At 40.3% G+C, this 26,038-nt stretch overlaps 1 long non-coding RNA gene across 1 annotated transcript in view; it reads right to left on the bottom strand.

Moving 5' to 3' along the window:
* LOC139361751 (uncharacterized) overlaps positions 1–26,038 on the bottom strand; it is a 56,311-nt gene that overhangs the window by 9,854 nt on the left and 20,419 nt on the right. The window contains exon 2 of the long non-coding RNA XR_011619345.1: positions 17,214–17,306. This is a non-coding gene — a long non-coding RNA (uncharacterized lncRNA). The remainder of the gene's footprint in view (positions 1–17,213; positions 17,307–26,038) is intronic.

The raw sequence follows: 26,038 nt of genomic DNA, 5'->3' as shown, positions 1-26,038 counted from the left end.
TGCACTGGTGCCCAAAAAGAGACAGCGAAGCTGCTGACCCTGAAGGCAAGGGAGAGCTGGCCATGCAGCTGCAGGCGTCGGGGGCTGTAGGAGCCACAGTGTCAGAGCAAACAGCTGAGATAAAGGTGGACAATGTGAATAAGCTGCTGAGATAGCTACTGCTGAATAAAACCACATTCACCTGCCTATGCCCCCACCGAGTGTTCTTTCTGCTCATCCACCCACTCCCCTCGGACTTCAGCATGGGCTGGACCCAGACCCCAGGACCTGACAGAGGCCAATCGGGGAAAGGCTGTGAGGACTGCAGGCCCGCCTTTTTCTCTACTCCATCTCCTGCCATCCTCCTAGGCAACATCAGAATCACACTGGATGGCCATCTGATTCATTGGTCATGAACATTCTGAGTTTCTTCGTTCCCGATGACCTTCCCTTATACTCCATCTCACCCATTCCTGCCCACAGATCTTTAAATTCATGAATTCAAGTATTCTTTCTTTGGTCCTCAGCCTTCTCTCTTTTCAGTGTTTTTGCTTGGATGCTCTGGTTTCAACTCTTTTTTGACCTCACAAGCCCCTCTCATCTATTGTCCCTCACCTTCTTCCTCTATTGCTCCTCTTAATAAATGAATGCCCCCAGTCAATGGTAGGGAATAAAGAATGCATATGTTTTAGATCTTAAAGCACTCTTCCTGTAATTGTTACTTAAAATTCATCATTCTCTGCAAATCCCTGCCACCCTGCTATGATGGATAAAGTGTCCTTTCTGCCATTAAAGGCAAAGGTCCCCATTTGTGCTCTGGTCCCTCTCTCCAACCATCTTCTAAGAAACCTTATGCTACTTGTTATCTGCCCTTATTTTCTCCTACCTTTTCAACCTCATTCTAGCAACTGGGTCCTTCTCATCATCTGTTAAACACGTTCTGACAATTCTGATCTTAAACTGGATTTTTCCCTGTATCTCCTCCATCACTATTCTCTTCTCACCTATCTGGCTCAATCTCCCCATGAGATTTGTCTATATTTCCTTTCTCAACTGGTTCATCATTTGTTCCTTAGGACTTTCTGATCTGATTTCTGTCTCTACCACACTAATGTGTCCAATAATATCAGTGTGGTTTAATTTAGTAGACATTCTTCGGTGCTCATTGTCATTGACTTATTAGAAGAATTTGACACACTAACCATGTCCTTCCTCCACTTCCTTCTTTAATACCCCCAACTGTTAACCCCAACTAGAAGATAAACTTCATGAAAACAAAGGCCTTGTCTGACTTGTACCTGCTGTATCTGCATCCTAGAACAGTTCTGGCACTGTTCAATGAACAAATGAATCAATCAACTACGTAAATATTCATTTCATCTTAGTACATGAGGGAAAGTACAACATGAAAAGAAGGATAATAGAGGAATCTAAATTCATATTAGGAAGTGGCTTATGGGTCAGGAAGGCTTCTCCTGGTTTCCATGAGCTACACACTCTGACTTTTCTTTCTACATATCTGTCCTCTCATTTCCAATCTCCTTTGCCAGATGCTTTCCCCTTCTCTCTCCCTAATGTTTCATCATTCCTCAAGAATTGTCTCCAGACCCTCTTCTCACACTACATTTCCTCTCTAGGTAACTTCATCGCTGTCACTGATGCCTTTACAAGGCTTCCTATTTAGATGTCCCCAGTCTAGTCCTTCCTTCTGAGCTCCAGACCCATACAGCCAATATACCCCTGCCTGGCCAATGTCTAACAACCACCTCAAATGCAACATATCCAAAATTAAGACACAAATCAGTGCTTTCCAGTCCTCTATATTTGCTTCTTTTTCATGCTGTCTGTCTTAGCAAGTGATACCACATTATGCCTAGTTACTCATACCTAAAACTTATAAACATGAAGGAAAGTAAATGTGGAAAAGAACACAGTAGAGGGATCTAACCTTATATTACTTTTACTATCTTGGAATCAGGTATAATGATTTTAGACATTTCTGTAACTGGGATACTATCTTTCTTGGACTCATTCTTTTTTCCCTACATACTAGATATAGGTAATCTCGATTATAGTTCACATGTACAATTTTCAAATGTTTATTTTAGCTGAAGTTATTAATTGCCTCTTTTTTTGACTCACTAGCTAGGTCTTCTCATACCTCTACTAGCTCTGTAAAACATTTCTAAATACAACATTTTTATTTTATTATAAATTGACAATTTATAATTGTATATATTATGGGTTACAAACTAATATTATGATTTATGAATACAATGTGGAACAATTAAGTCTAGCTAATCAACATATCCGTTACCTCACTTATTATTTTACCTGTTGAGAACACTTGAAATTTACTCTCAGCAATTTTGAAATGTACAATACACTATTAACTATATTCACCATGTTGTGCAACAGGTCACAAAATAAAACCTCATTCCTTCTGTCTGAAATTTTGTATCATTTGACCATGATCCCTTTATTTCTCCCACTCTCTAGCCTCTGTAACCATCATGCTACCCTCTGCTTCTATGAGTTTGACTGTTTCTGTTTTAGATTCCACATATAACTGAGATCTTTCTGTGCCTGGCTTATTTCACTCAGGATAATGTTGTCCAGTTCATCCATGTTGTCACAAATGAGAGAATTCCCTTCTTTTTAAAGGCTCAATAATGTTCCATTGTATATATAAACCATATTTTCTTTATTCATTTATCTGTTGATGGACACAGATTGATTCCATAACTTGGCTATTATGAATAGTGCTGTAATGAACATGAGAATACAGACATCTCTTTGACAAACTGATTTCAAATATTTTGGGTAAATATCATTTCATGCATTAAGTGGAATTGCTGGATCGTACGGTAATTGTATATTTAGTTTTTTGAGGACCCTCCATAAAGTTTTCCATAATGGCGGTACTAATTTACATTAACAGTGTAGAAGGGTTCTCTTTTCTCCACATGAACTCATTGTTTTAATTGTATTTTATTTTAAATGTTGAGGTTGAGAAATTTACTGCCATTCTGATCTCTAACACTTATGTGACATGTTTTTTCTCTGAAAGATTTTGAACTCCTTGATTTAGCTTTGGAGATCTTAAATTTTATGATGATGTGCCTTGATACATATTTTTTGTGCATTTCTGAGACCCTTTCAATCTGGAAACTTAGCTCTTTCAGTCCTGAAAATACTTCCTATATTATTATTATTAGAATTTTATATATTAATATAATTTTCTCTTTACTATTTTAAAATTCTCTCTTTCTGCATCTAAAGTCTTGGGGCTTTTTTGCATCATCTCTTTTTCCTCTAAGTTTTGGCTTTCTGTTTAATTTTGATCTCTCTCTTCTATACCAGAGGCTTTTCTTAAAGGCTGATCATCCTTGGATATCATAATTCAGCTTAAGCCATAATGTGTGTTTGGGTGGAACTTGTTGGTGTGTGAGCTTTAGTGTAGGGCAACTGCGTGGTCATCTTGCTTTCTCACAGAGACCTTCATTTGTCAGTTTCTGGGTAATTTCTCTGTGGCAGTTCAGTTTCTCCAGAAAGGATCCTCCGATCTCCTGCCTGGGTATGGTCTACGAGTTTCCTTTGACTTCCTGCAGCTGGTGATTGGGAGTTTCTGTGGTTGTACTATTCAGTTAGCAGACTCACTCAATTTTCTTCTAATTCTGTGCCTTGGTTCCTAAATACAGTACCCTTCTAGCTCAATCTCTCCAGGGACTCTAACTTTTGTCTACTGTGAGGTTACCAGAGGGATAGTCTAGTTGAGATAGTAGGGGGAGGTCCAACTACTGCTTATACAGATCTTCAATTGCAATGTTTATAACCCTGTGCTCTACTTCTGCCCTTAGTGATAATGTATGCCTCCCATTCTGGAGCTTCTTCAGGGTCCCATGTGGTCACCCAGCTTGCTCTTCCTTGGTCTGTCTCTCTACAGGTGCTTAGGTTTGACTTGCATCCACTCTGCTAAGCCTCTTCCCACCTCTTCATTTGCTTTCTATCTTTATACTTGATGGTTCAAAGTCACCAAGGACTTTTGGTTTTATTTAAAATGGAGGTCCGCATTCCTTTGTTTTGTTCTATTCTAGTAATTTAGGGGGCAGTTTTTGAAAGAAGAAAGGCAGAAAGGGCTTTGCTTTACTCAGCAATCTTGAAACAAGAAGTCCTCACTTCTCCATTTTTGACTTCAGCAACTGGGTTAGATGTATCTGGCATTCGTCAAAATGAAGAAAGCTAAGAATAAAATAGGTTTGGAAAGAACCACCAAATTTTTTTTGGTCATGTTGATTTTAAGATGCCTTTTAGATATTTTAATTGGAGATGCTGAATAGAAAGTTGGATATAATGAATTTGGAGTTCCGGAAAGAAAGGACATAGACTCTATTTAAATAGAGTCACAGGATCAAATGTGATTACCCAGACAATCTGTACAGATAGTGGCGGGAAGAAAGTGCAGGCCCAGCATATAAACATCAAGCAAAGAAGGAGATATCAGCAAAGGAGACCGAGAAGGCACTGTTGGTGAGAGAGGCAGAAAATCCGGTGAGTGCAGTATCTTGGAGGCCTAGAAAGAAAAGTGTTTGAAGGAGTTCAACCATATACTGTAAGAGTGAAATAGGATATAAACAGAGAGGTGGCCATTGCATCTGCCAACACAGAGATTATTGGTGACCTTGACCAAGCAGCGTTACAGAGCAATGGTATCCAGAGAAGCTTGAAAGGAGTGGCCTGAGAAGAGAATATGAGTGAAGATGTGAGACCACAACTGTAGATGACATGCTCACCAACTCTCCTGCTATGTATGCCTTGTTCATCATTAAATCTTTAGCAACTAGCAACCACACATAAAATATATGTGGATCCACTGAAAGAATGAATCTGCTCCAAGTGTTCCTACAGTGCTAGGATCTTTTCTAAAGCATGTTCTTCCATTGTCTCCCACCGTCTTTATCCCCTCTTTTGTGCAGACTTACCCCAATCTAATTTTCTTCTTTCCATTAAAACCAATCTCAAAAAGCAAGCAAGCAAGCAGGGGGCCTAATTAAGAGCAAAAATAATATGATTATAATTGAGTAACTTACTAACTCATCTTGGCAAAATAAACAGAGAATTAAAATTCAACTTAGGATGGTGGTGCTATTATTTTAAAATGTCAACTCAAAATTTTTATGATATTTTGATTACATATATCAGTCAAACAATAGTGAAAGAAGAGAGAAAAAACTTGATCTCTAGAAAGAATCCAAGATCAGTCGTCTGCATTTCAGCGTGGCTGGCTACATGTAAGGGATGACATGACTAAAGTTGCAGAAAATCTGTGCCACAGAAACATAATATTAATGGTAACTAGAGTCAACTCTTCATATATCTTCGGGTTCTGCATCCACAGATTCAACCAGTTGCCAATATGGCCAACCACAGACTGAAAATATTTGGAAAAAAAATTTAAGATAATACAACAGAAAAAAATAAAAAAACCCATATAGTATAACAACTGTTATATGCAATATTTGCATTATATTAGGTATTATAAGTAATCTAGAGATGACTTAAAGTATGCATGAAGCTAGGCATAGGTTATATGTAAATACTACACCATTTTATATAAGGAACTTGAGTATCCACAGATTTTGGTACAGGGAGGGGATGTCATGGGGTGGGGGGAAGGAGGTCCTAGAACCATTCCCCAGCAGATACCAAAGAATGACTGTATACCTGATATGTAAAAAGGACTGACATTTGGGCAGAAATTTTGGCATCTGATCTTTCTTAGAAGCTAACACAATCTCCTTAGAGAGAAATGGCAGTGAGTGACTGGATATTGGTATGACAGGGTTCCTGTCCTTCCCATGACCTCCAGGTTCAGGGTGGCTTTACTAATTCCTGCATTTCTTTTGTCCATAGTATTTTATGTCCTATAGAAATCCAGCCTTGCTTGAATATAAAATTTAGGTAACCTGACTCTTAGACAATAAGATAAGACATTAGTGCTCAGTGGGGCTCAAACCTCCATTATGTGCATTGTTGGGCTGATGGGAGGTGGTAGAAATAGGAAGCAGTTGGTGAAGAAAATGTAATGTTGTATTAGTCCATTCTCACACTGCTGATAAAAGTGAAACTGGGTAATTTATAGAGGAAAGGGTTTTAATTGATTCACAGTTCTGCAGGACTGGGGAGGCTTCAGGAAACTTACAGTCAGTCATGGCAGAAGGGGAAGCAAACATGTCTTTCTTCATATGGCAGCAGCAAGGAAAAGTGCAGAGTGAAGGTGGGAAAAAGCCCCTTATAAAACAATCAGATCTCGTGAGAACTCACTCACTATCATGAGAACAGCATGGAGGTAATCGCCCCCATGATTCAATTACCTTCCACTGGGTCTTTCCCATGACTTATGGGGACTATGGGAACTCCAGTTCACGATGAGGTTTGGGTGGGGTCGCAGAGCCAAACCATATCAAATGTGTATACTTAAGACATCTTCGTGAGATTCTTCCTGTGACCAATATCTCTTGCCTGGCTTCTAGTGCAAAGCTACTGGGTAGTCATTGCCCATTTAAAAAAATCTCAGGAATTTTAAAGTTTGTCCCGAATTGTGGCAACAAAAAAAGCTTGGTGTCTCACTAAAAGGACTTTAGAATTCATCCAAAAAATTTTTGAAGGAATGTAGGAAAGGAAGCTGGAGACTCTTAAACTTGAAATAAAACCTCTAACACAGCACTGTCCATTATTAAGACACATGTGTAACTTTAAATTTTCTAAAAGGCTCATTAAAAAGAGCAAAAAGAAATTAATTTTAACAATATGAAATTAATTTTAACAGGTGAAATTAATTTTAACAATATACTTAATTCACTATATTCAAAGCATTATCATTTCAACATGTAATCAATTCTAAAAAATCTTGGAGCTATCTGACATTTTGTGTGTGTGCTAAGTCTTTGAAATACAGCATATGCTATACTCTTCCAGTACATGCCAATTGGAACCAGCTACATTTCAGCTTAATATAGTCAGTGGCTATTGTTTCAGCCATATTAAGTCATTCCTTTTCAAAGGGAAGCAAAAGTTGTGACTATAATCTGTGAGCTTCAAAAGGTCACAAATTGGTTTACCCAAACCATTCAAATGCAAAGCAAGTTTGTTTGGCAACAGGAATTGCACCGCTCAGCTGAGAACGTTCTGTAGCCTGCTGGACAGAGGCCTTTGGGGCCTGTGAATGGAAACAGGCTTTCTGCCTGAAAGACCAACTCCCATTAGCTATGAAGTCTTGGGCATTTTCCTTTCCCAATGCATCTAGTATTTTTCCTCACTTTACAAATTAAGACTTTATTTTCCGGATGTCCAACATGTCTCATGTAGCAACTAAGATGTGTTTATGAGCCTTTTGGGAATCTCTGGAATTTACATGGAATTCCATTGATGGTGTGATGAGATGTAAAACAGAATGAACTCTATGTGCTCTGTCGCATGGATAGGCCTGAACCCAGTTACAACTAATTTCTGCATTAATTGAACTTGAATTCAAATAACATATTCCTCTGCCTCACAATACATTAGGTTTCTAGAGATTACAAATGCATTAGCAAGATGGCCTAATTCATTCTTGCTCTGTAGACTGGTTGTTTTGGTAAATACCCAGTTTTATCTGTGTTTGCTTTATTCAGTGAGCTAGAGCTTGTTTCTCCTAAGAGAGACCTGATTGAAGGCAGGCAGGAGGGCAGGCTCCCACTACAGACCAGCTGGCTTCCCAGGTCTAAGACCCTCCTACATTCTGTGAAGCACTGTCTTTCATGCTGTTCACAAATTGGTCCAAGAGGCATTCTTGAAGATTAAAATTCACACAGAAACAGCATGTTTGGCTTTCAGAGGATCAGCCATGTCATTTTTATGTCTGCACGAAGGATGGTAACTCAAAATTTTCCGAGCTGGGCCAACTCTGCAAACAAATGACCTGCATGTTGTCAAATCACCAGCTCAGGCCACGCGGATACTCACTGTGCCTGGCCCATCCGACTCCCAGCAGTCCTCTCCAGCAAGCTTGTCACACTTCTGAAAGGTGACATTTTAGCAGTCTGTTTATAAAACTGCCAAAGGAACATTTATCATGAGGTGCAAACAAAACAGGCACAGGAGAGAAATGTTTTGCACCACATTTCCCAGAATTCTGAACATATCTCCTAAACACTCTGAGACACCTGTGGTTAACCTGTGCAGTAAGTATCAGAAGCAAGTATCAGAAGAATACATGGACCAGGTGTGGTGGCTCATTCCTGTAATCCCAACATTTTGGGAGACAACGGCGGGAGGATTGCTTGAAGCCAGGAGTTCAAGGCCAGCCTGGGCAACAAAGCAAAACCCCCATGTCTAAACAAATTAGCTGGGCATGGTGGCATGTGCCTGTAGTCCCAACTACTCGGGAGGCTGAGGTAGGAGGATACGCTTGAGCCCAGGAGTTTCAGGCTGCAGTGAGCTGTGATTGCACCGCTGTGCTTCAGCCCAGGCAATGGATCAGGACTCTGTGTATTAGTCAGTTCTCACACTGCTAATAAAGACATACCTGAGACTGGGTAATTTATAAAGAAAAAGAGGCTTAATGGACTCACAGTTCCACATGGCTGACGAGGCCTCACAATCATGGTAGAAGGCAAAGGAGGAGAAAGGCACGTCTTACATGGCTACAGGCAAGAGGGAACTTGCATAGGGCAAGTCCCCTCTATAAAACCATCAGATCTCATGACACTTATTCACTGTCATGAGAACAGCTTGGGAGCCTCCTCCCCACCATGATTCAATTACCTCCCACAGCATCCCTCCTGTGACATATGTGAATTATGGGAGGTACAATTCAAGATGAGATTTGGGTGGGGACACAGTCAAACCATATCACAAAACAAAACAAAACAAAACAAAAAACCCATATGTCCTGTAATGTACACACATTCTGAAGTGAAAACAAGCTGGGAAGTCCAGTATGGCTAAGAGTGTCAGAATCCTACACAACTGTGTTCAAGAGATTATTAAAAGAATATACTGAGGGGACATTTTTCTTATTATAGCAGAGGTGACATGAGTTCAAGAGGTCAAGGAATTGCTGAGTTAAAATACTCTTGACTGACTGTATTAGCCCCTAGCATTATATTAAAATTTGACAAGCCACTCATGATTGGAAAGCAAATAGACACTTGCTTCAACCCGATGGTTATAAATCAATCACTCACCAGGAGCAGTAGCCACTGACACACAGACATAAGAGTATTATGCAGTTTTCTTTAGTGATTTACCCAGCTTGCTGTCTGCCTACTTGTTTGAACATCTTTGGGGAAATACCAGAATTGGAAGTTAATGTACTGAAGAAGCTACCATCAGAACATTATTCACTAAGTGAGAAAACCTGAAAATAATCAGAAAGATCTGGCTGCAGGCATTGATGCCAGACAAATATAGAGCCTGCTTCTCACTTCCCTGGAGGTCACAGGCCAGGCCATCCATGACACATTTGGGAAATTAGGGAAATAAACTCTGATGGACCAAACAGTCTTGTGTTGTACCACTCAAACCCAGAAGGGTGTAGAGCTAAAAGGTGCTCTGAACACCTAAGGATGCCCCCAACACTAACCTCAGTTAAATGTATATGACAGGGGTGTCCAATCTTTTGGTTTCCCTGGGCCACATTGAAAGAAGTAGAATTGTCTTGGACCACACATAAAATACACTAACTCTAACAATAGCTAATGAGCTAAAAAAATAATAATAAAATCACAAAAAACCCTCATAATGTTTTAAGAATATTTATAAATTTATGTTGGGCTGCATTCAAAAGATCTCATAATGTTTTAAGAAAGTTGATACATTTGTGTTGGGCCACATTCAAAGCCATCCTGGGCCCCATGTGGCCTGTGGGCCACAAGTTGGACAAGCTTGATCTATGGACAAGGCACAGACCTTATCTGTCCTAGATCTAGTGCTGGACTAGATGCCATTCCATCTCTCTTTGTCCCTCTTTGTCTTCTCCCCCTTCCCTCCCCTCTCTTTCCCCCTTCCCCCTTCCTACACAGCAGATTGAAATAGAGAAGTAAGGGCTGGGTCAGAAGTAGGTGTTAGATGATTTTCATGGTGTCCTGCAAAAGAATAAAGCAAAGTCTTGGCCCCTATCAATTAAAAGGCATTTTGAGGAGCCACTTTCTGGCTTGAGTAGGAGGTGGGTAAGGGACTGAAAGTAAGTCTCACAATGATATATTTGTTTAGGTGACTTCCTCTTTCCTAGGTTATGGGCATCTTGAAGGCAGGAGCCACATCTTAAGATTGACTTTTAAAACAACATGTATTTTTATTTTCCAATTGTGAAAGAAATACATACTCATTGTAGAAAAAAACTGAAACACATTTTTTAAAATCTCATTTTACACCTAGCTTTTAGAATGGTGTCTGGAACATAACAGGCACTCAATAAAACTGTGTTGGAGAGGGAGGAAGAAGGGAAAGTGACATCAATCTCCTCATTAAAATGCACATAATTCAGCAGTGGCCATGTGGGGGACAGTGAGTCAGGAGGTGCTAAAGATGCACTGTGTGGTACAGGAGCACAGGTTGCCTGCAGCTCTGGCTGCTGCCTCTAATCTCAGAGGTTTATCGGGGGTAGATGTGAATTTACCAGACAACAAGGACCTGGGATTACTTAGCTGGAAAAAAGAAGCCTTGGAAACAATTTAAAATTAGTATGGTAATAGTATTTCCATTATACAAAGTCATACATGCTTCTGAGAGACAAATGGAAAAATGTGAATGAATCCCCTAGAGTTCCAGTCCTGTTGATATTTTGGCACATTCTCTCCAAGCACGTTTTCTAGATGTTACGCTTTTGTCATTGTTCTTTTCTGTCACTGGGATCATGCTCAATCCATGAGGGGTCATGGCCCATCTGTGGTCATGAAACCTATGTGGTGGGTCTAACTAGCATGGAAAAAGACAAATTGGAAGAGCATATAAAATGCTAAAATGTACTGTCCCCAGGATAGGCAAGCATTGTCTCATGCAACCTTTGTTTCAGTGATAAAATATGTATGGGTGTCCTGGGTCAAGATGCAAAAACAACCATTTACCCTGGTTGTGGTCAAAAGGTTTGAGAAACAGTGTACAATATTTCTTTCTGCTTGTTCCCCTGACTAATTTAATTTTAAAAATGCTTATGTACTATTGCATTTTAATGACAATATCATTGTTAGTAGTCTAATAAGTCATTAAGTTGATGTACTGTAACTTACCTAACACTTCCCCTCTTGCTGGGCACTTATTTCATTTCACAATTATAAATAATATGGAAATAAAAAATATTTTTACACAGTTTTTTTCCACTTATAAAACTAGATTCCAAAAAATGAAATGATTATATCAAAAGATATCATTTTCTGTGTAACAGAGATGAAATTTAATAGGCTACATAACTGGGAAATGCAGTTTGTAAATTTCTTTCCTTTCTGTAACTGAATTTAACTAGCTCCTACTTCCCTGTTTCTCCTCATTAGCAGAAAACTTAATCTCATCACTTCGAGATAAATTAGTCCCTCTGGTTTAAAATTCTGTTTGTTCTTGGTAATTACTCCATCAATTTAGGATTCTTGCTCCTCTCTGCAGCTTTCCCAGGTGAAGCCCTCAGATGGGTGCAAATCTGGTCCAAAGTTACCTACTGGCCTTGCTAACCTCCCCTGTGTGTACCTGGTTCTACCAGTTCTTGGGCATCACTCCATTCCTGTTTCATCATTTCTGCCAGTCATTGGCAATCCAGTCTACACAGTCTGCCTTCTCCTGGCCCTGCCCAAGACTTCTCTAGCCTGCTGACCTTAGCTGCACTGCTGTCCCCCTCCTGGGAGCACAGAAGCTCTCAGCTATTTCCCTTGACCCATCCAGGGAGTATAGGATGCTGTGAAGCTAGCCACGGTTCATCTGCTTCAGTATCTCCACAGCTATCACTACTCTGACATTCAGGTGCATGGATTTTCCACAATGCTTGCTCCCTTCCAGGCTTCTCCTGGGAAGCCAGGGAATGGTATCTTCTGCTGTAGGATCCTTGTAAATTTATCTGAAGGATTTTCATTTCCCCAGGTTGTGCCAGCCATGGAGGTGTATAGCTTGCCTCTCCCTTTAAGAAAGTGACTTGCCATTCCGATGCAAGAATGTCATTAGCTGACAGGCCCCAGCTATGTGTTTCTTCAGGTTCTTCCTCAGCTTTTGAGCTGAGGCCACACTCTTCCCAGGCAGGGCCCAGTCAACAATTGAGCAGAGCAGGGATCCTCAGGTATTGCTATTTCTGCCCAACAAAGAACTCCTCTAAGAGGCTTTCTTGGCTCCAGAGTTCCCAGGAGTGGGCAGAGACAGTCAGATCTGGATTGCAGTTGTAGACAGTCCCTGCTCAACCCTCCCCTTTCATCTATTGCAGGTACCCTGCCCTGACACTTATCTCACCCCATAAACTTCTTGCACTCCTAACTCCATCCCAAGGGCCCAAGTGACACAAAGGCCCTTTTCCCCAGAGCCATGGGCCCTATGCCCCTTCCCAGAAACTATCCGCATTTAAACCTTGATTACTTCACTCGAATTCTCCCTTTGCGATTAGTCAAGGATATGTTTCCCTTTGGTGAGAAAGTGGATTTGACCTCATCTCCCCTTCATATGCCATAAATCCCTGCTTCCATCGCTGCCAGGCACTCACCTCACCGAGCATCTCTGCATGCTGGGCAAGTGCTGGGGACTTTCCCTCATATTCAGAGTCTTTGGAACCGCCATCTCCATTCTACAGATGTAGGATATTAGATTCAAAGTCCCTGAGGTCCTATGTAGATCGTTCCTGAAGAACAAGTGCAAAGTGAAGCACAGAGAACCCAGCTAGTGGGAAGGAGCTCTGATTTTGTCTTTATTTATTTATTTATTTACTTATTTATTTATTTATTTATTTTGCTTGCATTCACCTAGCCATTAGCTGGCTAGTGGTATGTAATTTACATGACTATTAACTGTAATATTAAGAGAAAATGAATTTCTAAAGCTTCATAGAGTCATGAGAGCTCCTGATGGAACATTTCTTCAGGGCAGCCCAGAAAGTACTGCTTATAAAAGGTCTCGGGGAAATGCTAATCATCATAATAACTTTGATAAAATGTCTGAAAAGATGTGGTTTACATGGGACACAAAGGAGTTTAATCCATGTTTGAGTTAATGAATGAATTTTTATATATAGAATATAGGATATAGAAAATTTAATAACAAAGTAAAGAAGCTCAAAGGTTTTCACCTGGCCCAGTATCTGTGACTTCTATAACTACGAGATGAGGATGTTCACGATGGACTGAGATATACTAGTATTAAGTAAACCCCAAGGAATTCTCGGAAACTGGTTCTTTTGTGTAGATGACCTATCAGTTGTAGAGGAAACTGAAGGGAAACAAAGCAGACAGTCTTGGGCTAGGAACACAGAGCTGGTATTCATGGGTCGAAGCAGGTCTCTCTGAGGCCAGGCTGTGCACACAACAGCTGTTTATGGTCTAAGCAGCATTCAGCTGGTGACATGCATCCTAGAACAGTCCTTCTCAAAATTTAATGTGCATACAAATTAAAGGGGCATCTTGTTAATAAACAGATTCTGATTCTGTAGGTCTGGGTCAGGGGCCTGAGACTCTACATTTCAATAAGCTCTAAGGTGATGCCATGGACACTGCTAGTTCATTGGCCATAGCTTGAGTTCCAAAGGATACAGAATATGCTCAGACAGCTTCATGCTTAATGCCAGAGGCACAGACACTGTTTGAATAATTTATTCCCCCCCATCCCCAGCCCTCACTTTCAAAGATTCCTTTGGAGTTTCTTGTTAAGGAAAGTCACCAAGAAGCAAACATAAGCCCCTCATAGCCTACTGCTGCATTGTTTCTGTGAAACCATCATCTCTCCCAGCCTAAGACAAATATTTCCTAAGTAGGAGATATAAGCCCACAAAACTATTTTATTTGATAGAAAGGCATGGTATTAAATGACCTTGAATCAATAAGGATATTACTTCCTTTCCAGTTCTCTTTCCGTCCTCCTAAGTATGTCAAAGAGAAAGTCTCTGTTAGGTGCTAGTATGTCTTTGAATGCTTGCTCTTCTCCTTGTGATTGGTTGCTAACAACAGAAAACCCAGCTAAAAATGCCCTAAATAAATGAAATAGCCTAGAGGGTGGAGGAGGTGCTCAGGCTGGTCATCTCATCTGGCTCTGGAGCCTCCGAAATATTGGCCTTACTCTTGGGCTAGAAGTAACTCTTCCAATTGGCTGTGGCAGCTCCAGGCCTTGCACTTATACTCAACATTGGCTAACAGATATTTTGAACTCCTAAATAAAGAAGGTTAGTTGTTTAAGAGACATCATCTGCTACTCAGTTCCTGTGGGTTGTAGTCTGGTGGATTCTCATCCTAGACTGGATTAGAATCACATGGAAGTTTTAACAAAGCAAATGTCTGGGTTCCACCCTCCAAAGACTATAGATGGTTTCCCGTGGGGTCTGTGTGTTAGCATTTTTTAAAAGCTTCACAGGCTATTCTAACATATAGCCAAAGTGAGAACCACTGTTGAGACCTCTGAGAAATTATTGTGAAATGCAAATGAACAGGAATTTAGTTTGGCCCCATTGCTGCGGCCATCTTGTAATTGAGCAGTTTAGCTTCAAAACACATTTTTCAAACTTTTTTCCCCCTTTTTCTCTTTTCTCCCTAGTCTCAAGATGTAGCCTTGAAGTAAACTGCAAAAAACTCTTTTTTTCTTCTTAGTCTTAAAATATAGCCTTGAAGTATACTTTGCTTCACATCTCTCCATCTCCCAACATACACTCTTACACCATGCACATTTATCTAACTACATGCTTGTTATGAAGATTCAAGGGTAATCTTGTGACAAACCAGGCACAGAGAGCTAGCTGTGAAATTCCAGAGATGATCTCAAGGTGATTAGTCTACAACCCAGCCACCGCTGAGATGACACCAGCACATGCTCCAGGTGGACCATGACTCAAGACAGCCACCAGAACAAGGCACACAGGCCTCACACCCAGCACCACCCCCACGTGCCACCCTCTCCAACTTCTTCTTTTAAGCCCCTCTCCCCAGTCTAAAGTTTGAAATGTTTATTTTAAGGAATGAGCCTGGCCATTTCCCCAACAGCTAGCTTTTGGAATAAAGTCACTTTCCTTTCACTGCATCTCGTCTTTGTTCATTTGGCTTTACAAGCAGTGATCAGCCGAGTTTGCTTTTGGTTACAATCTCAAAAATTATAACTTGTCTTATGTATCTACTACCAATCCAGTTAAGAAGAATTTAAAGATGTGCACTGCTGTTCAGAGACCAAAGGGGCAAAGGCATTATTTTAGTAAATACAATACATTTAGGAAATACTGTTTTCCAAGTAGTGTTTACATAATAAATTTACAAGGACAATTAAAAATGCAAGATGTTAATGTTAGATTATGATATGTCTTATGCATGCTTTGGAAAAAAATGTGTGCACTAAAGCTTAGGGTATTTAACAGCTATTTTTAAAAGTTAATGTACATTTTCTTATATTCTTGTTGATATAAAAATATTAACCTAGGGGTGTACAGCTTCAAACTTCAGATGCTCATCTGTTCCAGATTTAGCTAAGTGTTTGAAGATAAGTATAGTCACTGAGATCTAGAGTTATCATGGTTTCAACATATAATCACCATCAAATGCATGTGAAAGATCATATATTTGTACATGGGTGATTTTATGCTGCTTATGGCATTTATAAAATAAGGTACCTCACTCTTCACTATTCAATAGTATGATCAATGCGACAATACCACAGTACTAATGGGGTTGCTAATCTACTTCCATATTTCCTCCACGTGAAATTTTACTGGTAGCTTTGGTCTTCCTTTTGTGTCATAGGAGTGTTGACATTTTTAATCCAACTACCTTGTAGCATAAATGAATGTTAACAAAGGTACTTTGAGTTTCTCTGTAAGAGTTAAGGGTGAAATGCCAAGAAAGTCTCACAATATGGAAGTAATCCCGGCAAGGATAGAATGAAACTCCTGCAATTCTGAAAGGTGCCTGATTTGCTAAGAAGGTTCCTAAAATGGCTCTGGTGCTGGACGAAGAATGAACAATTTGTTGTAGATGAATAGAAGAGAATGTGTGACCATCATTTGCCCTATTTTCCCATCCTGCTCACATTTTTAATTCAACAAATGCTTATCAAGCAGCAATATGTGCCAAGCCCAGACACTGAGGTAATGAATGCAAGCATAGAGATCTCCACTGGAGGCCCAAGTCAGGTCAGAAGACAAGACTTTGCCTCTAACTAGACAGCTCTTAGGGGAATGAGGTTGACATCCAGTTCAAGGAGGACTAAATGTGCCATAAATAGACATGGTTACTCTAACACAGAAGGCCTACTGGGGATCATGACAAGCAAGTAAATCTTAGTTTGGAAGGATAAAGGTCCTTTAGAGGGTGTCAGAGTAATTTTTCTCCTGGAGTGAATTCATGTATCTGGACTACCTCTGCTCCAGCCCCCAAGACCTTGACTCACATTTTTTCTCCTCCCCTTGCCCTTCTGACCACCACCACTCCTCATGCCATCCCCTGGCACAACCTTTGCCTACCGTCACTAAACCACCATCTGCTCCTGACCGCTTGTCCTATCTGGACCTTATTGCAGGAGCCCATATCCTTGGTATGACCCTCAAAATTTATATCATTATTACAAGCCATTAACATTGACACTTTAATATTCCAGAATCATCTCTGAATTTTACTTTTATATTCCATACTGAAAAAAAAGCTTCGCCTAGAAATTTTGCTTAAAGTGTAAATAGAAAGATAATTCATAATTTAAGTCATTAGTATTTCTTAACACAACTGTAATAAGTTCTTGTAAGATCCTATGCCAAGATGCCCAAACACTTGGATTTTGAGCTAACAAATAATATGACTATACGGTATCAACAATATTTATACTACAGAGGGAGAAGGGTATATTATATAACCTTATTTCAAATGGTAAAACAAGTGTCTGAGCCTGGCATCATTTCAAGTGTGAGAGCAAGCATTGGTGCTTGCTAACTAGTCAAGTTGTGTACATGTTTCAGGCGAGTGCTACTTTTATTCCAGGCTTGCTTTTTGACAAGTGTCCATTTAAATGTATGTCTTAATTTGATTTTTTTTTTCTTTGCTACTTACCAAAAACAATGCTCTTGAACGCCATTACAGAAAGAGTGAGGCCTGACATGTTCTCCCTTTAATTTGTCAGTATTGATGATTTTATGCTTAGACCTGCGTGCAGAGAAAACAAAGGGAGAAAGTCATGCAAAACAAATTATTACCTGCCAAACTCTTTTTTTTTTTTTAATTTAACATTAGAGATTATAGCCCCAACAAATGGATTTTTTTCCTTCCCTACTTAAAAGCACTCTCTTCTGATTGATATTTAATGCTTACAGTGACCACACGGGACATGTATTGTTTGCAGCCATGTAAGCTGCCTTCATTTAAAGGGTTCAATATAAAAGCCCAGAAGGATGATTCATTTATTTAGTTGCCTTTGGTCAAGACTGAAACAGTTCCTGGGCACTTTAAAGGAATATTGATCATTCAGCCCACTATGCTATTTGCAGAAAGGCAGATGAAACCACTTTGTGCCTTTCATAAAAATCCTTTCAATTATAGTTGAAAGAGCTTTATTTACACCCGCCAATGCTGCCTTTTATGTCTCTGCTTTACTTTCTGCAGAGATAATCTTTGTTCCATGATGTCTTTTAAAAGTGTAGCTCACAGTGACTAATGATAAAACTCATGAGGAAATATGGGACTCCACGGGGGACAGTTTCAGTTCCTTCTTGAGATTGTCATTAGGGCTGTTCCCAAATACTCCACACACATGGTAGGATTGCACCTCTCTGCCCACAGGAGGTTAGGAGTGGTCATAGGACTTGCTCTGACAGAGAGGGGTACATGGAAGTGATGTGTGTCACTTCCAGACAGGCTTAAAAGCCAGTGTGTACATGGCCATATTCTCTTTTCCCACTGCTGTGACAACCTGCCATGGTCTAGAGAGCAGTTTCTTCAGCCTGAGTCCCAGAGAGAAGACATAAAGCAGTGGAGCAAAGCTCCTGCTGGCAGTTGATGGACAATGGCACAATTGTACACCTTTGCTGTTTCAAACCATCGAGATTTAGGGGCCAAGTCCCAAGGAGAAACTGTCTTGTAAGTGTCGATTAGAAGGAAAATTTCTTTAGAAGTCACAATAACCACATGAGAGCATTGTCTTTTATATAAATTGAATAAATAAGCTAAAATTCTGTATTTATATAATGATTGACCCAGTCCCTTCTCCCTCCCAGCATTATTTTTATTTTTAAATAGGAAAAATCATGTGACCTTTTGGGACACAAACTGCCGTTGCCACTTTCATTTTGAGATGTATTTCTTTAACGGCAATTTTATTACTAAAGAACATGTGCCCCCCGCAAAAGAAATGACCATCAGAGGGAACAGTCAACCTACAGAATGGAAGAAAATATTTGCAATCTACCCATCTGACAAAGGGCTAATATCCAGAATGTACAAAGAACTTAAACAAATTTACAAGAAAAAAACAAACCCATCAAAAAGTGGGCAAAGGATATGAACAGACACTTCTCAAAGGAAGACATTTATGCAGCCAACAGACACATGAGAAAAGGCTCATCATCACGGATCATCAGAGAAACGTGAATCAAAACCGCAATGAGATACCATCTCACACCAGTTAGAATGGCAATCATTAAAAAGTCAGGAAACAACAGATGCTGGAGAGGATGTGGAGAAATAGGAACACTTTTGCACTGCTAGTGGGAGTGTAAACTAGTTCAACCATTGTGGAAGACAGTGTGGCGATTCCTCAAGGATCTAGAACTAGAAATACCATTTGACCCAGCAATCCCATTGCTGGGTATATACCCAAAGGATTATAAATCATGCTACTATAAAGACACATGCATGTATGTGTTTATTGTGGCACTATTCACAATAGTAAATACTTGGAATCAACCCAAATGTCCATCAGTGACAGACTAGATTAAGAAAATGTGGCACATATACACCATGGAATACTATGCAACCATAAAAAAGGATGAGTTCATGTCCTTTGCAGGGACATGGATGCAGCTGGAAACCATCATTCTGAGCAAACTATTACAAGGACAGAAAGCCAAACACCACATGTTCTCACTCATAGGTGGGAATTGCACAATGAGAACACATGGACACAGGGTGGGGAACATCACACCCTGGGGCCTGCCATGGGGTGGGGTGAGGGGGGAGGGATAGCATTAGGATAAATACCTAATGTAAATGATGAGTTAATGGATACAGCTAACCAGCATGGCACATGTATACCTATCTAACAAACCTGCACATCGTGCACATGTTCCCTAGAACTTAAAGTATAATTTTTTTAAAAAAAGAACATGTGCCCCTGAAAAAGCCACTTAATTTCTCTAGGCCTCAGTTCCCCTACACACGGAGGAGGAAGGAATTGGAGTAGACATACCAGACTTCCTTCCTGTGGTCTCCTACAATATGTTAGCTCATTCGGGCTTTTAAAACAACATACCATAAACCAGGTATCTTATAAACAACAGAAATTTATTTCTCATAGCTCTGGACACTGGGGAGTGTAAAGCCAAGGCACAGGCAGTTTCAGTGTCTGGTGAGAGCTGCTTCCTCACAGACAGCTATCTTCTCCTTGTAACCTCTCATGGCTGAAGGGGTGAGGATCACTACAGACTCTTTCATAAGGGCACTAATCCCATCCATGAGGGCCCCACCTTTGTGACCTAATCACCTCCCAAAGGGCCCGCCTCCTAATACCATCACCTTGGGAGTTAGGATTTCCACACAGGAATTTTGGAGGAACATAAACACTCAGTTAAGCAGTAGCATTCTGTGTTTAATATGTAGTTCACAGAAATTAATAGAAAATCAAATGAAACTTAAAACTCAAATCTTTTAGCTCTTCTTCCAGTTCCTGAAAAGTGTTATTAAAGCTTATAGCAATTTTGTTATGAGACTATATCTTCCTGTGAGAGAGAAGCCTAAAGTGAAAAAAGGAGAATTTTCGAAGAAATGAAAGAGTTTAGGAAAATTTTGGTTTTGATTTGTTGTTGTTGTTGTTGTTCATTGGGGTGTGTGTGTGTGTGTGTGTGTGTGTGTGTGTGTGTATCTCTGTTGCCCAGGCTGGAGTGCAGTGGCATGACCTAGGCTCACTGCTACCTCCGCCTCCAGGGTTCAAGCAATTCTCCTGCCTCAGCTTCCCAAGTCACTGGGATTATAGGTGCCCACCACCATGCTTGGCTAATTTTTTGTAGTTTTTCAGTAGAGACGGGGTTTTGCCATGTTGGCCAGGCTGGTCTTGAACCCCTGACCTCAGGTGATTCACCCACACTGGCCTCCCAAAGTGCTGGGATTACAGGCATGAGCCACTGTGCCTAGCTTTGTTTTGTTTTTTTAAATGAACTTTTGATTGAAGTATACACCTACATATGAAAAAATGCACAAATCAAAAGTGAAGAGCTTGGTGAATTTTCTCAAAGTGAAATACATTCTTGTAACCAGCACCCCGAGCAAGAAACAACATAATCAGCACCTAGAAACCCTCCTCACACCACCCCTTGACACAAAGGCTGTCACTATGCTGACTTTCTCTAGGCTGACTTCTAATGGCAGAGATTAGTTTTGCTACTTTTTAACTTCATTGTTGAATATCAGATGTACTCTTGCATCTTCCTTCTTTAGTTAACAATGGATTTATCCATATTTTTGCATGAAATCACAGTTTGGTCCTTGTCATTGCTATACAATATTCTGCTATGTGACTTTATTAAAATTTAGTCACTCTACCGTGATGAACACTGGGATGTTTTCAGGTCCGGGCTACTATTAATAGTAGACATTTTAAGTATTTGGTTAATATTTTGTCCCCTACATTTTCAAATTGAGGGTTCGGGGGTAGATATCTTTAGACCTAAGTAAGAGGACCTAGCTCTGTGGCAAAGATTGCATGTTGGAGTATCTCCCTAGGGTTGAAGGAGAGAAAGCAGTTCTAAAGTCCCAGGCAGGAAAAGGAGAGAGGAGAAAAGGAGAAAAGGAGGGAGGAAAAGAAGGAAAGGGAGAAGCAGCAGCAGCTCTGTGGAGCCAGAGGATTCAGTACTGGTAAATTCTGCTCCTTCTAGCTAGGAGATGCCATTGTCCTTCTAGTTTAATCCTTTGAACCAGCGAGCTATACTGTGTGGAATTCCCTACGAAGCATTTTTCTGGAGCATCATTGTTACGTCAATGTAGCGAGTCAGCAAAGATGGTAGATGCTTAGAAGGAAAAAATTTTTTTAGACTTGCTATTGAAAGTTGAAGTAATTGGGCCAGGTGCAGTGGTTCACACTTGTAGTCCTAGCACTTTGGGAGGCCAAGGTGGGCAGATCACTTGAGGCCAGGAGTTCGAGACCAACCTGGGCAACATGGTGAAACCCCTTTTCTACTAAAAATACAAAAATTAGCCAGGTGTAGTAGCATGTGCCTGTAATTCCACCTGCTCAAGAGGCTGAGGCATGAGAATTGCTTGAAACTGGGAGGTAGAGGTTGCAGTGAGCCCAGATCATGCCACTGCACTCCAGCCTGGGTGACGCAGTGAGACTCCGTCAAAAAAATAAAAAATAAAGAAAGAAAAAGAAAGAAAGAAAGAAAGAAAGAAAGAAAGAAAGAAAGAAAGAAAGAAAGAAAGAAAGAAAGAAAGAAAGAAAATTGAAGTCATCTTGAGCACAAATACAGTATGTCAATTACTAAATGAAAATTGCATTAAAATTCATAATGGAGAGGGAGAGTGAGCAATTGCCAGTTCACCTGCTCCCATTTTTGACAGATCTTGAAACATCCCCCATCCCCAACTTTGACTGTGTAATCCTATTTAAAAAATAGCAACTGATCCTTAAGCATGACTTTGCCCTCTTCTTTTCTTTATAAAACCATGAAATTAGGAGAAAATAAATAAGAGGTCGTATGCCCATAAGCTTGTCAGTTCAAACAGTAATACTTGTTTTTATTACTGAATGTGGGGCTTTTTTTTTTCTTTGCCTTCTAGAATGCCAAAGCCTGCTGTCATATAACCCATACATTTCACCCTGAATATCCAATATCCAGCCCCTCCCTTCAGTTGTGTTTCTCTTTATGCATGTTTTGGTGAGTTAACCCACTAGTTATTGGCCGGAAGAAAGCAGTTGAGTTGTTTAGATAATGTAACTTGTTGACACACACACACACACAAAAGCCGAACTCTAAAATATTTAAAAAGGTTTATTCTGAGCCAAATCTGAGTGACCATAACCCAGGGCATAGTCCCAAGAGGTCTTGAGACCATGTTTCCAAGGTGGTTGGGTTACAGCTTGGTTTTATACATTTTAGGGAGACAGAAGTTACAGGTGAAAACATAAATCAACAAATCAATACATATAAGGTATACACTGGTTCAGCCTGGAAAAGTGGGGCATCTCAAAGGTGGTGAAGGAAGGTGGTGCTAACAGGTCGTTGGTGGATTCAAGGATTTTCTGATTGGCAATTAGTTGAAAGAGTTCAGCTTTGCCTAAATGGTTGAAGTCAGCAGAAAGAAATGTTTAAGTTAAGATAAGGGGGAAAGGTGGTTGTGGAAGCCAATGTTCTTGCTATGTAGATGAAGCCTCTGAATAGCAGGCTTCAGAGACAGTAGATGGTAAAGCCTCTTTTCAAACCCTAAAAGTTATCAGACTCTCAGGCAAATCTCTCCTGGATCAGGAAAAGACCTAGAAAGGGAAGGAGGTTCTCTACAGAATGCAAATTTCTCTCTCAAGCAACAGCTTTGAGGACCATTTCAAAATATGTGAATGAAATATATTTTGGGGTAAAATACTTTGATTTCCTTCAGAGTCTGCTATCTACCATGTGATACTGTACCTGAGGGAGGTGTGAATTTGGTTTTGTATTGCCACAGAGAGTCTGTGTTGTCAGTCTTATGATCTCTGTTTTAATGTTAATGTCAGTTAGTTGTGCCTAAACTCCCGGCAAAGGGAGGGAGTTATAACATATCTCCCTTCCCCTCATAGCCTGAACTAGCTTTTCAGGTTTCTTTGGGACTCCCTTGGCCAAGAAGGAGGTCCATTCAGTCTGTTGGAAGCCTTAGATTTTTTTGTTGTTGTTGTTATATCTGCCTATTAACATTGACCAAAAAAGAGCCAAACTCTGTAAAATATTTAAAGAAATTTATTCTGAGCCGAATATGAGTGACCATGGCCCAGGGCACCATCCCAAGACATGTGCCCTGGGTCATGGTCACTCATATTTGGCTCAGAATAAATCTCTTTAAATATTTTACAGAGTTTGGCTTTTTTTCAATCAACAAACTTAGTGAATACTTAATATACATTCTCTCTAATCCTCCGCACAATTTTGGGTGTTATCATCTCTGTTTTGCAAATGAGAAAACTGAGGCTCAGTGAGGTTAAGACCTGTGTTTATAAGACTCAAGATCATTATTTAGATATGTCCTTGTCTTTCATCTTTCCACCTGGAATATGTGTGTGCTGAGACTTACATTCTCAACGCAAAGTTATAGAGATGTATTAAATGGTGCCTGGTACCCTTAGAGTACTCATTCTTATTGGGAGGTTATTTTGCCCCCCAGGGGACATTTTGCAATGTCTGAAGACAACTGAAATGAGGAAGGTACTATTAGCATCTACTGGATAGAGGTCAGGAATGATGTCAAATATCTTCCAACACACTGGCAGCCCCACACAGCAAAGAATTACTCATCCCAGAATGTCAATAGTGCCAAGCTTGAGAAACCTGCCTTGCAGTGTGTTTGTGCATCATAATGGTGTTTATTGAGCCTATGAGAGTGTTGAATTGTATTTGAAGGTGGCAATGAGGAATAGTTGAAAATATATCAGGAATCAGAAGTTCTGTGTTCTAGTTCCAGATCCAGGACTAACAAAACCTCAATTTCCCTGTGAGTAAATTGGTGACAATAGTATCTGTATTATCTACTTATTAATTCATCAAATTTTTATGTATTACCTTCTATGCATGAGGCAGTACTCTAGAAATGGAGTGTGCAACAAGGAAGAAAACAGGCATCATCTCTGCCTTCAAGTAGCTTAGCGGAAAACAGATAAGTAGAACTATGGGGTACTGTGGAGCACTCTGGTAACCTAGCAAAGAGACACCTAATTTAGTATTGTATAGTCAGAGAAGTAACCTCTTAGCTGACAATCAGGAAAAAGAAGTTAGGCAAGCAAAGGAGAAGGAGAAAAAGTAGAGGATAGGACAGTGTTCACAAAAGCACAGGTGAGAAAGAGCATAGAACAATCCAGGAACTGAAAAAATACACAGTATGACCAGACAGTAGAATGTGAAGGGAGGAAAGAGATGTGCCCGGGGAGGAAAGCAAAGGTCACCTCTTGGGGGGTTTTGTGGGTCAGCCTAAGGAGGATGGAGGCAAAGGGAAAAAAAAGGAAAGATTTTAAAAGCAGGGAGCTGGCGTGATCAGATTTGAGTTTTAGAAAACCATTTAGGCTTCAAGGTGGAGAATGGATTCTAGAGCCTGTGAGACCAGTTGGAAGTTTGTTACTGCTATCTCAGCAAGAGGTCATGGTAGCCCACAACTCAGGTAGAGGCAATGGGATAGATAGAAGCGAATGCATATGAAAGAAGTTCAATCAATTCTTACTGCTGAGGTGTTGACAATGTTGACAAGATATCCCTGTCTTAGAGCAGCAGAGTTTCCAGAACAAGGGATGACTGCCACTGCTGTGTCTGAAAGCTGGACGTATCTCCAGTCCACGCATCAGGTTGGATTCTGTGCAGGCCTGTGTCTTTGCCTCATTAGAGGGAAGTTTTGTGCTGTCTGAATAGCAGGACCTAGGTCACATGTCCACACTCAAGCTGCAAGGGATGTTGGTAAAGTGAGTCTCTGGCATCTCCTTGAGAAGAATGCCCTAAACTTAGAAAGGATGCTTCAAGAAGAAAGGCAAATATGCCCCTACAGTAGACATGGAGAGTGATTTGCTGGAACCTATTTAGAAAGCAAACCTGAAAATACCTTACAAATTAAAAACATTCTTTCTCCTAAAAACCCCACTTCTTGGAATCTATGCCCTAGAAGTAAAATTATCCATACTTAAGAACATATGTGCATTGAGATATTATAGCATTGTTCTTTGGGCAAAAATTTAGTAAGAAAGTGGATGTCTTTCAATGAGAAAGAGTTGAGTAAATTGTGCTGCATCTGTGCCACTAAATATGTACTCAACCTAAAAAAAAAACTGAGTTGGAGTTAAACCCAGTTGGGACTGGGACTCTGAAAATCTGAGAGGGACATGCTGAGCCACTTAAAAAAAAATCTCCTTATATGTAACATAGATCTTGATGTGTACCATCTCTCTAGGAATGAGGTGAGAGGGGTCTTCTTAGTAACACTGGCTCATCCCTCGTCCTCATTCAACACTCTGGTCCAGATTCAGATTGCTGCAAGTCTAGCTCATAACTGCTGTTTCACTTAGGAACACATGCTACCCAAATAGGGTGGCCCACCGATGATCTCAAAGTTACTAAGCTTCAGTTTACTCAGCTTCCCATGGAAGTCTGGCTCCTGGTCTTGAATCTATTCTCCATCACAACTGGGCCAAGTGGGCTCTGTGACTCAGCCCCATCCTTGCAGGAAGCAAAGTAGCAGAGAAGCACCTGAAATAAATTCCTGTATCTGAGCTAAAAACGCCTCTTCCTAGAATTCCTGGGTAAAAGCTTAATTGTATAATAACAGCTTAGTGGTCTGTCTCAATCTGCTCAGGCTACAGCAACAAAATACCATAGAGTGGGTAGTTGATACAACAGATATTTATTTCTCACAGTTCTGGTGGCTGGAAGTCTAAGATCAAGGTGCAGACAGATTCAGTTCCTGGTGAGGGCCCTCTTCCCTGTTTGCATGGTTGTCCTCACATGGTG

The sequence above is a fragment of the Macaca nemestrina genome, chromosome 2 (assembly GCF_043159975.1).
Source record: "Macaca nemestrina isolate mMacNem1 chromosome 2, mMacNem.hap1, whole genome shotgun sequence".
NCBI lineage: Eukaryota > Metazoa > Chordata > Mammalia > Primates > Cercopithecidae > Macaca > Macaca nemestrina.
The sequence above is the reverse complement of the archived record's forward strand: the minus strand, read 5'-3'. Positions and strand labels throughout refer to the sequence as shown.